Below are 12,346 nucleotides of genomic sequence, written 5' to 3' on the forward strand. Positions count from 1 at the left end.
TGATACTGTTATGAGAGAAAGCAAAGTGCGTAAGTGGGTACAATTCAAAGATGGCCATGACAACGTCCATGATGAGGACCGCTCCGGTCGCCCTTCTTTGATTACAGACGATTTGGTGGCTTCAGTTGAAGACGGCTTCTTGAGTCAGATCGTAACTGGAGACGAAACATGGGTTTCGTATATCAGCCCAAATCGAAGCAACAGAGCATGGAATGGAGACACATACTCACCTGTAAAGGTGAAGGCCAAACAGACTCTGTCCCAGCGCAAAATCATGGCGTCGGTGTTTTGGGACAGGCATGGTGTTTTGTTGGTCGACTTCATGCAATGAGGAACCACTATCAATGCAGAAGCATACTGCCAAACCCTGAGAAAGCTACGCAGAGCGATTCAAAACAAAAGATGCGGCATGCTGACAAAGGGAATTGTCCCTCTCCATGACAATGCAAGACCTCACACTGCAGGTCAGACCCGCGATTTTTGGACAGTTTTGGCTGGGAAGTTTTAGACCACCCACCCTACAGTCCTGATCTTGCGCCGAGCGATTACCATCTGTTCCTCCACCTCAAACACCACCTCAGTGGCAACCATTACAATGATGACGACGACGTGAAAATGGCAGTGAACTCTTGGTTATCGGAGCAGGCAGCAAGTTTCTATGAAGAGGGTATTTTAAAATTGGTTATGAGGTATGATAAGTGTTTGGACAAACTTGGCAACTATGTCGAAAAATAGAGTGAAATATGTACTTTCTGAAAATAAATTTACTTTTTTGAAATAACATGGTTCATGTTTGTGGGTTACTGTAGTCACGTCCTAGTTCGTGAACCATGGGCAATGGCTGAGTGGCCTAGTAAGTGGTCCTGAGAGTCGGGATACCAGTTGCTATGGAATGGGAGTGGGCATCTCGGACATATTCTGAGTCGTGGCCCTCCTTGTGCTCAGGCAGCTAGGACTATACAATTCACCGGTGGTCCATAACCCGTTAGAGGAGAGATCCTCACTTGGACTATGTGCAAGTAGGGCAGCATCCTGCTTCATGAATTTACCGAGCTCAGAACACTTTAAGCAAGCCTCGGACCTATGTGAGTAATGGAGTCCCACTCCCATTTGACAGGCGAGGGACTCCTTGGAAACAACTTGGCGAACAATATGGAATTCGATGGGGAGCTGTCAATATTAATGGGGCTTATGGAAGAAAGAAGGTAGAACTGGCTGAGTCAGCAAAGAGGATGCATCTGGATGTGCTAGGAGTAAGTGATATTCGGGTAAGGGGAGACAATGAGGAAGAGATAGGAGATTATAAAGTGTACTTGACGGGTGTTAGAAAGGGAAGGACAGCAGAGTCTGGGGTAGGGCTCTTTATCGGAATACCATTGCACGCAACATAGTTTCTGTTAGGCACGTAAATGAGCGAATGATGTGGGTAGATTTGTCAGTGGGAGGAATTAGGACAAGAACTGTGTCCGTGTATTCACCATGTGAGGGTGCAGATGAGGATGAAGTTGACAAGTTTTTGAAGCATTGAGTGACATCGTGGTCAGGGTCAACAGCAAGGATAGAATAGTGCTAATGGGCGATTTCAATGCGAGAGTTGGGAATAGAACTGAAGGATACGAAAGGGTGATTGGTAAATGTGGGGAAGATATGGAAGCTAATGGGAATGGGAAGCGTTTGCTGGACTTCTGTGCTAGTATGGGTTTAGCTGTTACGAGTACATTCTTCAAGCATGAGGCTATTCACCGCTACACATGGGAGGCTAGGAGTACCAGATCCATAATAGACTATATCTTAACAGACTTTGAATTCAGGAAATCTGTTAGGAATGTACGAGTTTTTCGCGGATTTTTCGATGATACAGACCACTATCTGATCTGTAGTGAACTAAGTATCTCTAGGCCTAGGGTAGAGAAAGTGAAATCTGTCTGCAAACGAATAAGGGTAGAAAGTCTCCAGGACCAGGAAATTAGACAGAAGTACATGGATATGATTAGTGAGAAGTTTCGAACAGTAGACAGTAAGCAGGTTCAGGATATAGAAAGTGAATGGGTGGCATACAGGGATGCTGTAATAGAAACAGCAAGGGAATGCCTAAGAACAACTGTGTGTAAAGATGGGAAAAGGCGAACATCTTGGTGGAATGATGAAGTGAGAGCAGCCTGTAAACGTAAAAAGAAGGCTTATCAGAAATGGCTCCAAACAAGGGCCAAGGCAGACAGGGATTGGTACATAGATGAAAGAAACAGAGCGAAACAAATAGTTGTTGAATCCAAAAAGAAGTCATGGGAAGATTTTGGTAATAACCTGGAAAGGCTAGGTCAAGCAGCAGGGAAACCTTTCTGGACAGTAATAAAGAATCTAAGGAAGGGAGGGAAAAAGGAAATGAACAGTGTTTTGAGTAATTCAGGTGAACTCATAATAGATCCCAGGGAATCACTGGAGAGGTGGAGGGAATATTTTGAACATCTTCTCAATGTAAAAGGAAATCATCATGGTGGTGTTGCAAACAGCCAAGCTCATGGGGAGGAGGAAAAGGATGTTGGTGAAATTATGCTTGAGGAAGTGGAAAGGATAGTAAATAAACTCCGTTGTCATAAGGCAGCAGGAATAGATGAAACTAGACCTGAAATGGTGAAGTGCAGTGGGAAGGCAGGGATGAAATGGCTTCATAGAGTAGTAAAATTAGCGTGGAGTGTTGGTAAGGTACCTTCAGATTTGACAAAAGCAGTAATTGCACCTATCTATAAGTAAGGGAACAGGAAGGATTGCAACAACTATCGAGGTATCTCATTGATTAGTATACCAGGCAAAGTATTCACTGGCATCCTGGAAGGGAGGGTGCGATCAGTCATTGAGAGGAAGTTGGATGAAAACCAGTGTGGTTTCAGACCACAGAGAGGCTGTCAGGATCAGATTTTCAGTATGCGCCAGGTAATTGAAAAATGCTACAAGAGGAATAGGCAGTTGTGTTTATGTTTCGTAGATCTAGAGAAAGCATATGACAGGGTACCGAGGGAATAGATGTTCGCCATACTGGGGGAGTATGGAATTAGAGGTAGATTAGTAAAAGCAATCAAAGGCATTTATGTTGACAATTGGGGTTCAGTGAGAATTGATGGTAGAATGAGTTCTTGGTTCAGGGTATTTACAGGAGTTAGACAAGGCTGTAATCTTTCACCTTTGATGTTCATAGTTTACATGGATCATCTGCTGAAAGGTATAAATGGCAGGGAGGGATTCAGTTAGGTGGAAATGTAGTAAGCAGTTTGGCCTATGATGACGACTTGGTCTTAATGGCAGACTGTGCCGAAAGCATGCAGTCTAATATCTTGGAACTTAAATAGGTGCAATGAGTATGGTATGAAAATTAGCCTCTCGAAGACTAAATTGATGTCAGTAGGTAAGAAATTCAACAGAATAGAATGTCAGATTGGTGATACAGAGCTAGAACAGGTCGATAATTTCAAGTATTTAGGTTGTGTGTTTACCCAGGATAGTAATATAGTAAGTGAGATTGAATCAAGGTGTAGTAAAGCTAATGCAGTGAGCTCGCAGTTGCGATCAGCAGTATTCTGTAAGAAGGAAGTCAGCTCCCAGACGAAACTATCTTTACATCGGTCTGTTTTCAGACCAACTTTGCTTTACGGGGAGCGAAAGCTGGGTGGACTCAGGATATCTTATGAATAAGTTAGAAGTAACAGACATGAAAGTAGCGAGAATGATTGCTGGTACAAACAGGTGGGAACAATGGCAGGAGGGTACTCGGAATGAGGAGATAAAGGCTAATTTAGAAATGAACTCGATCGATGAAGCTGTACGCATAAACCGGCTTTGGTGGTGGGGTCATGTGAGACGAATGGAGGAGGATAGGTTACCTAGGAGAATAATGGACTCTGCTATGGAGGGTAAGAGAAGTAGAGAGAGACCAAGACGACGATGGTTAGACTCGGTTTCTAACGATTTAAAGATAAGAGGTATAGAACTAAATGAGGCCACAACACTAGTTGCAAATCAAGGATTGTGACGACGTTTACTAAATTCTCAGAGGCTTGCAGACTGAACGCTGAAAGGCATAACAGTCTATAATGATAATGTATGTATGTACGTTTTGAAATAACCTTTCGTTGTGTACTTATTTTCAAATGGACCTTACTTAAAAAACACGCCTCGTATTTTTAGGTAACATTTATACATTTCATCTCACCAAGTAATATTTTACATCCCATGTGGCAAGATGTAGTGTTTACAGTGCGCTATGTCTTCTGGTATGGGCTAGAATAAAATTGTTACCTTTCATTGACCTGTCTCAGTCTCTTCCTTGGCTTTGACAATATGAAAGTGGCTGAGGTATGAGTGATGCTAGTAATGCACTTTCTTATGCAGCCAGTCCCTGCTATGAATGGTGTGAAAATGTCGCTCATAGGGTCGGTTGGTGCAGGCATTTCAGTGGGCTTGGCAGACTGATGTGCAATAGCAACTTCTGGCTTGGTGAGGAAAGCAACGGGAAACTACCGCACTCCTCATTTCCCTAGTACGCCTCTTCAGTGATACCTAGGCCATCTATGACAGCTAATGGTGAACCTGTTGAGGATGCAACCAGCCTTCGGGCTGAATACCCAACATACATACACATGCCCCATCCTAGAATGCTACCATGTGATACTCAACATGGGCATGAATCTTAAACCAGTTATGAAGATTGTATAAGCACAGCGTTCTCCCTAGGACCTTTTTAATGGGTTCACTGCCCTGTCGTTCTTACAGACCGCCCAGATAACATAACCTAGATATGAGCTAATTACATAATATTAATACATATTTTAGTTACTGGATGCTCCAAATTAAAATATAAATACTCTAAAACTGTTTATTTAAATGATAATTATTGGCAGCATAATTGCATCAATTATATAAAAGTTTAAATACTTAGCTTGACTATCACATAGTATCGTGCGCGAGCGGTGTCTGGATTAGCGTAGAATCGCATGCCAGCACTCGATTCCTCGGGAGTCACAAACCCGTATGGCACTCCACAGAAATCGAATGGTACATGATTATGAACGAGCAGTAGAACACAAGAGCCGGCCCCATGGTGTAGGGGTAACGTGCCTGCCTCTCGCCCGGAGGCCCCGGGTTCGATTCCCGGCCAGGTCAGGGATTTTTCTCTCGACCTGAGGGCTGGTTCGAGGTCCACTCAGCCTACATGATTAGAATTGAGGAGGTATCTGACAGTGAGATGGCGGACCTGGTCTTGAAAGCCCAGAATAATGGCCGAGAGGATGTGTCGTGCTGACCACATGGTCCCTCGTAATCTGCAGGCCTTCGGGCTTTGCAGCGGTCGCTGGGCAGGCCAGAGCCCTTTCAAGGGCGTTAAGTGCCGTGGGGTTCGGTTTTTGGTTAGTAGAACACTAGAAGTTCAAATTACTCTGTTATGTCTTGTTCATGAAAACTCTAAAAGAGTTCATTTTTGCATTTAATGTTTACCTGTCTTATATTACCATTAATGCCCTGAGGGGAATAAATTGAAATGTTATCATATTCATTCTTATATAGTATTCCCCACCCGGCTACTCCTTCCTGCCACCCAGCTGACGAAAATTCTGGGGAGAACACTGAAACAAATGCTCATTTTTCAAAGACGTGTTTTCCAGGGACTGTTTTCTAACCTATTTTTGGATGCTTCACATGTGCTCTGTACAAAAGTGGAAGTGAAGCTTAGAAAGTATTTTATTCCAGGGCATAATTTTTCTATACATGAAAGCACAGTGGGTTTCAAAAAATGCATTATTTTCAAGTTTTATTACAATCCCTAAAAACCCACCATGTGGGGTTGCACATATTTATAACTACAGACTTGAAGACATACTATGGTTCTCCCACAACAAATGCACTAACACATGCAAATCCACCATTCAAAACAAGAATTGTTCTTCACTTAGCCTATGTCAACAAATGCTTCAGAATATCAATGGTACTGCTAGCTTCCACAACTATGAGATTCTATACCAGTTGAAATTAGGGTTTCACATAATGAGAACAGTAAACACCAACAGGAAAAGATTGGCAAATCACATGAAGACAATGGCTATGAAGACGAAGAAGCATGAAGGTGTGGCATTTAGGAATGAAGATAAAATAGTTGCTCTTTCATGGAAGGACAAGAGGATTTTGTCCCTGTTGAGTAAATGGTACAAGAACAATGTGAAGAAATACACACCCAAAAGTAGGAAATATGTTGATCCTATTTTGAAGCCTGAAATGGTTTATACTGAGCATACAGGAGGAGTGGACATCTTTGACTCCTGTATGCCAACATATAATTTTGGAAGGAAAGCTTACAAAAGGTGGTATAAAAATTTTTTCTGGTTGCTGGATGTCTGTGTGGTAAACCAGCTTCTTGCTACTCAACATGGAGAGGAAATCACAACTGCAGAAGCCACTGAGACAAAGGCAGTACAGGAAACAACTCACATGAGCATTGGTTGGTGACGTCCATAATGGAAATGTCTACAAGAGAGGACGGCATCAACCAACAATGAAGAAGAACGACTGAATTAGGCATCTCACTTGACATAGTCTAACCCCAAGGGAAATTCTAAAGATTGAACAGTGTGCAGAAACAGGCATAAAGAGGAAGGAGAATAGAAACTCTGTATTTTTGCAAACACCTCTACATAGAAACCTGGACTTAATCCTATAATTTGCTTTGAAAAGTACTATACAGAGAAGAAATATAAGTACAAAAGGGCCAGGTCTTTGGCATGCAATTTAGTGATTAGGAATTGTATACCACTACCTCTCCTCCCCAGCTGGCCAACAATCTGATGGTGACATTTTTTCCCCCACCAATGGGACCAAACCAACCATAGAGTCAGACCATGTAGACTTGACACCTTATTAATCATGGTCATCAGGCGGGCTTTACTACACTTCTTTTATTCCCTTTCTATCACGTAAATAGGTATAAATAAAAACACAAAAGAATTTGAGGTCTTTGTTAGCAGTTTTATAAAAGTGACTACACAACAAGTTGTGTTAGTTTCAGTGTGTTTAGAGTGTGTTTAAAGAGTGTAAACAATTGAGTTTACAGCATCCTTTAACCTGCGTGCTATCAAATTTTGTAAGAAAATAGTGTGTCTTGTAAATATGATGTATGATTCAACATTAAAGAAACTATGAGTGTGTTGATAAAGAAAATATTAAAGTGGGTGGCAGAAACAAGAAACAGAGACAACATTTTAAAACATATTGATTGTATTTCAAAGCACACTGCACCACAATGAGCTAAAGTACAAGTACAGTAGAAGTCCGCTATAGTGAGTATGGCATATAATGAGAACCCCGTTATAACAACAGTTTTTGACTGTCCCTTCGAAATGCCTATATTAAACTGTGTATAATATTTCGGTTACAGCGAGAGCCCTATCATTGATAAATCCGTTATTACGAGTGATTAAGCGTGCACGATTTTTTCCGTTACCGGTAATTATGCACCCAGCGATTATATTGCATGTGATGATCAACTTCGGTATTGTTTCCTCGCTATGTCCACTAGTGAGCTCTCTCATCGTCATTCAATGGCGATGTCGAAGTCGATTAGTAATACCCGTCCACTGCTGTTCCATAACGAAAAATGGAAATAGAAGAGAAGAACATGTTTTTGTAATAAATGCGTAAATAACATGTCCGATAGCATTGTTAACTCGCTAAAAATAAAGGCTGAAGTAAATGATGGCTTAATTTTAAGGCAAAAAAACTGCAATTAAGTAAGAATGGGATACACCTCAAGATATGGCACATTGCAGCATTGATTTCCGAGGTTAGTTTTATATTTTCTCACGTCTGATTAAATTTCGGAAAGGCTATTATCATGTAAATTTATAGCGAGGAGGTTGTCATTTCTCTAATGGCGCTTGAAATACGTTTTCATGATACTTGTAGTATGGTTAAGTTAGGTTAGGTGATGCTGTTTGAACAAGAAAACTGAAACGTTTGCCACAAAATGCGATTGATCATCTTCCATACAGTATCATTTTCTCGCTATGTGCACTTGAGAGCTCTCTCGTTGACATTGGAAGGCGATGTTGAAGTCGATTAGCAATACCTGTCAACTGCTATTCCATTAACAAAATCAGAAATGAAAGAGGAAACATGTTTTTGTAATAAATATGTAAATAACATGGTCGATAGCAGTTGTTAACTCGTTAGAAATAAAGGCTCAGTGAACGATTGTTTAATTTTAATAATCTACACTGAAATTAAGTAAGAATACGATAAACCTCAAGATATGGCAGAGCGCATCACTGATTTCTGAGATTAGAATGTATTTCCTTGCGTCTGGTTAAATTTCAGTAAGGCTATTCCCATCTAAATTTATAGTGAGAAGGTTATCACCATTCTACTGGTGCTTGATATATGTTTTCATGGTACATACATGGTTAAGTTAGAATAGGCGACGCTGTCTGAATAAGAAAACTGAAGCGTTTGCCACAAAATGCGACCTTTGGTATCGTTTTCTTGCTATCTGCACTTGCAAGCTGTCACATCGACATTCAAAGGCGACGTTGAGTTGATTAATAACACCTGTCAACTGCAGGCAACTGCAGTTCCCGTAAAGAAAATTAGAAATGAAAAAGGAGAACATGTTTCGTAAGGAGCACGTAAATAACGTGGTCGATAGCAGTTGTAAACTCGTTAGAAATAAAGGCTAAGTAAACGATCACCTCAAGATATGGCAGAGTACATCACTGATTTCAGAGGATAATTTATATTTTCTCGTGTCTAGTTAATTTTCGGAAAAGCTGTTCCCATGTAAATTTGTAGTGAAGAGGTCATCATTTCTCTATGTGCGCTTGAAATATGTTTTCATGATACATATACGGTTAGGTGAGGTAACATTGTTTGAAGAAGAAAACTGGAATGTTTGCCAAAGAGGCCTCTCGAGAGATACTATATTTTTTTCAGAATGAACTTAAAACATACACTTTCACATAGTATCGGATTTTGAAAAATAACAAACGAGTAAGCCGTAGTATGGATATCACCCACGAAAACACAAGTTTTGAACAAACTGACTGTCGTTTCATACAGATTTTAATGTGTATGGGATTTTTCCCGACTTCCAAAACAAATCGGATATATCAACAATCCGTTATAACGAGTAAATTTTTCAGCATTAAGAATTCTCGCTATAATGGACTTCTGTCTTTTGAATAATGTTACTGATTTTAAGTCTCACTAAATAACTATTCTTAGGGTTTTCGGAGATGCCGAGATGTCAGAATTTTGTCCCAAATGAGTTTTATACGTGCAGGTAAATTTACTGACATAAGGCCAGTTTATATGAGTATCGTCAAACTGCTATCTTAGGCTCGGAAGGCTAGTGCTCTATCATCCAAGATACCCAACCCACCGAAAGGGCAAAGAATTAGAAACAAGTCAAAGTTGGGCATAATATTTCTTATGCAGGGAATGGACTATGTTTTCAGAGGAGAGGACTATCTTGATTTTATATCATTACTGATTAGACTTGAATTACCTAAGACATGTTGGACAGTGTGATACTATACTGGTGCTCTGCTGATGACTGGAGAGGTATTTGGACAGACTCATTTCCTCTTTTACAGCAGCAGCTAAATGATCACAGAAGCTATTTCAGTTTGTTTTCATGCATGTCTGCTGGACATCAATCACCCACTTCAGCTATTCTCATAATGATTACTATTAGTTAGGGAGCTACTAAGTAACACCAATCTGGTCCATGGATCAGTTACATTCTAAAGAAAAAAGATCTGTAATCTGCCTGCAAATCAAAGAGATTGCCCATGCCTCTTTATCCCAATCTTATGTTATTCCAAAAATAATGATGCTATGATGAGATAATAAATTTTACATTATATAAATGTAACTTCAGTGTTGGAATGAAGCACAACTGAATCTAAACTACAGTAAGCATGTCAGTTTTCCATTTTCCATTAGCCTTCAGTTATTAAGTGAACAATCCAGTCAAGGATGGTGTGAAATGCACAGCAATATTCATGAAATCCACATCACCAAATATCACAAAGGTATGGTATGTTATAGACTAGGAAAGTCTTTGAGAGAGAAAGACAGCTGAATGATATTGCCATAACCTTCTAACCAAAGTGGCCACGGATCAAATCCCAGCCAATATATAAATATTGGACTTTTTAAATGAAGTTACGTCTCCATGATTTAGATACCATGTAAATCTGGAGGTCTTGAGACTATGAGAACAACAGCAATTGGCATGTATAACTAGCTTGCTAATTCCTTGTTCCCTCATCTCAAGACATCAAAGATGTCCAAATACCACCACCACCATCATCATCATCATCATCATCATATGTTTACAACAATTCCTGGCTAATATATAAGACACTTACCTTAACAGACAACATATTTAGTAGTTGTGTGAGCATGTTCTTGGATGCTGACTTCATGAGAGACGGCCAACTGGTAATAAAACAGATTCGTGGCAGCATACTTCAATTATACCAGAAGTAGTCGGAAAAGCTGTGAGAGAAGAATATATATCTGTCAGATAGACAACAACCAACCTATGAAGAGCAACCTTTTAAGACACAAGACACAATTATAGAGTTATTATATAATTTTGTTATGCATTAAAAAACTATATACTGTACTGTATATAAAAATAAGAGTTTTGTCTGTACATTGGTAAGCCTCTGTGGCTCAGGCGGCAGCACGTCGGACTCTCACAGCTGGGTTCCGTGGTTCAAATCCCGGTCCCTCCATGTGAGATTTGTGCTGGACAAATCGGAGGCGGGACAGGTTTTTCTCCGGGTACACCAGTTTTCCCCGTCGTCTTTCATTCCAGCAACACTCCAGTATCATTTCATTTGCCATTCATTAATCATTGCCCCAGAGGAGTGCGACAGGCTTCGGCAGCCGGCACAATTTCTATCCTTGCCGCTAGATGGGGACTTCATTAATTCCATTCCTGACCTGTATAAATGGTCCGTTATTGGACATTATATGATCTGATCTGATATGATCTGATGGCCAAGCAGGCATCAATTTTCGGTAGTGAGACAAAGTCTCTCATAGTGCATTGGCACTGCCAGTGGCTTCAAGTAGCCTGCGCAGTGGCCTCCACAGTATGCACTAGCCATGCGTCTTGGTAGGTGTGCTAGGTACCAGCTGACGAGCACAACCTAGCACACGGGGGCAAAACGCTGGCAACCAGGAATGAGTTAGCTGGAAAATTTATAATGTCCAATAACGGACCATTTATATTGGTATTATAAATTTACTCATTTGGGACAAATATTTCAGATTCCCTATGGGAATCAACATCTATATCATTCCTGACTGGTTGAATGACTGGAAACAGGCTGTGGATTTTCATTTTCAATGCTGTTTGAATACGAAAATGAAAACGTTTGCCACGGAAGCCACTGGAGTGATACTACTACAATTTTTCAGAATGAAATTGAACATACGCGTTCGTGCTGTCTCGGAATTAGAAAAAAATACTAACAAGTAAGCCATAGTATGGAAATCTGCAAAAATACAAGTTTTGAACAAAATTATTGCCGTTTCATTTCGATTTTAATGTGTGTGCCCCCCCCCCCCCCCCCCCAGACTTTTATGAAAAATTGGATATAACGACAATCTGCTACAGCGAGTACATTTTTTGCCGTTATGAATTCTCGCTATAACAGACTTCTACTCTATTTTAAATAAGTGCAGTTGTTTTCTATAGCTTCTTGTGCATTGCAAATTTTGCCAATACTGTTTAATACATTAAAGAAAGTTGTCGTATTATTGTGGTCAGTACACTTGAATACAATGAGGGACGTTTTGGTTTGATTCCTGGCAAGTCTTATTAGGTATTCATCCCAATGTTCAGGTCTAGAAATAGAGACGTAAGATGATGACTATAGGTAGGTAATTAATGCCACCTGTTTCATGAAAGGGTTTTGAGTGTTGAATGTGACGGGATCTGGGATTGTCAAGATATTTACCATAAAATGCACTAATTTTGAAAGCTTTCCATCCGAAGCATGGATTACGGCATCAAAGGTTTTCCACGTGTCACTTTTTTTCATCTGACCCATATCTGAAACAGAATATACATTATCGCATAATTTGCATGTCGAACCATCCAAGGTCTAAGCTTTATCCTGACCATGATGGTCTACCGTGTCATTAAATTTTAAGCATGGCACAAGGCACTGCAATACGCACTGACCTTCCAAACTAAGCCACAACTGAAAGCATGGTTGCGCTGCTGCACACTGGTCATGCCTATCGAGTACAACAGCAGTGAGGAATACCAGTGCCATCTACATCAGACTCG

The 12,346-nt window shown here is 40.5% G+C and overlaps 1 long non-coding RNA gene across 1 annotated transcript in view; it reads right to left on the reverse strand.

Annotated features, from left to right (window-relative positions):
• The window catches only part of LOC136863307 (uncharacterized), a 43,533-nt gene that overhangs the window by 19,899 nt on the left and 11,288 nt on the right, over positions 1–12,346 (reverse strand). Inside the window, exon 2 of the long non-coding RNA XR_010859195.2 lies at positions 10,407–10,536. This is a non-coding gene — a long non-coding RNA (uncharacterized lncRNA). The remainder of the gene's footprint in view (positions 1–10,406; positions 10,537–12,346) is intronic.

The sequence above is a fragment of the Anabrus simplex genome, chromosome 2, assembly GCF_040414725.1.
Source record: "Anabrus simplex isolate iqAnaSimp1 chromosome 2, ASM4041472v1, whole genome shotgun sequence".
NCBI classification, from domain to species: domain Eukaryota; kingdom Metazoa; phylum Arthropoda; class Insecta; order Orthoptera; family Tettigoniidae; genus Anabrus; species Anabrus simplex.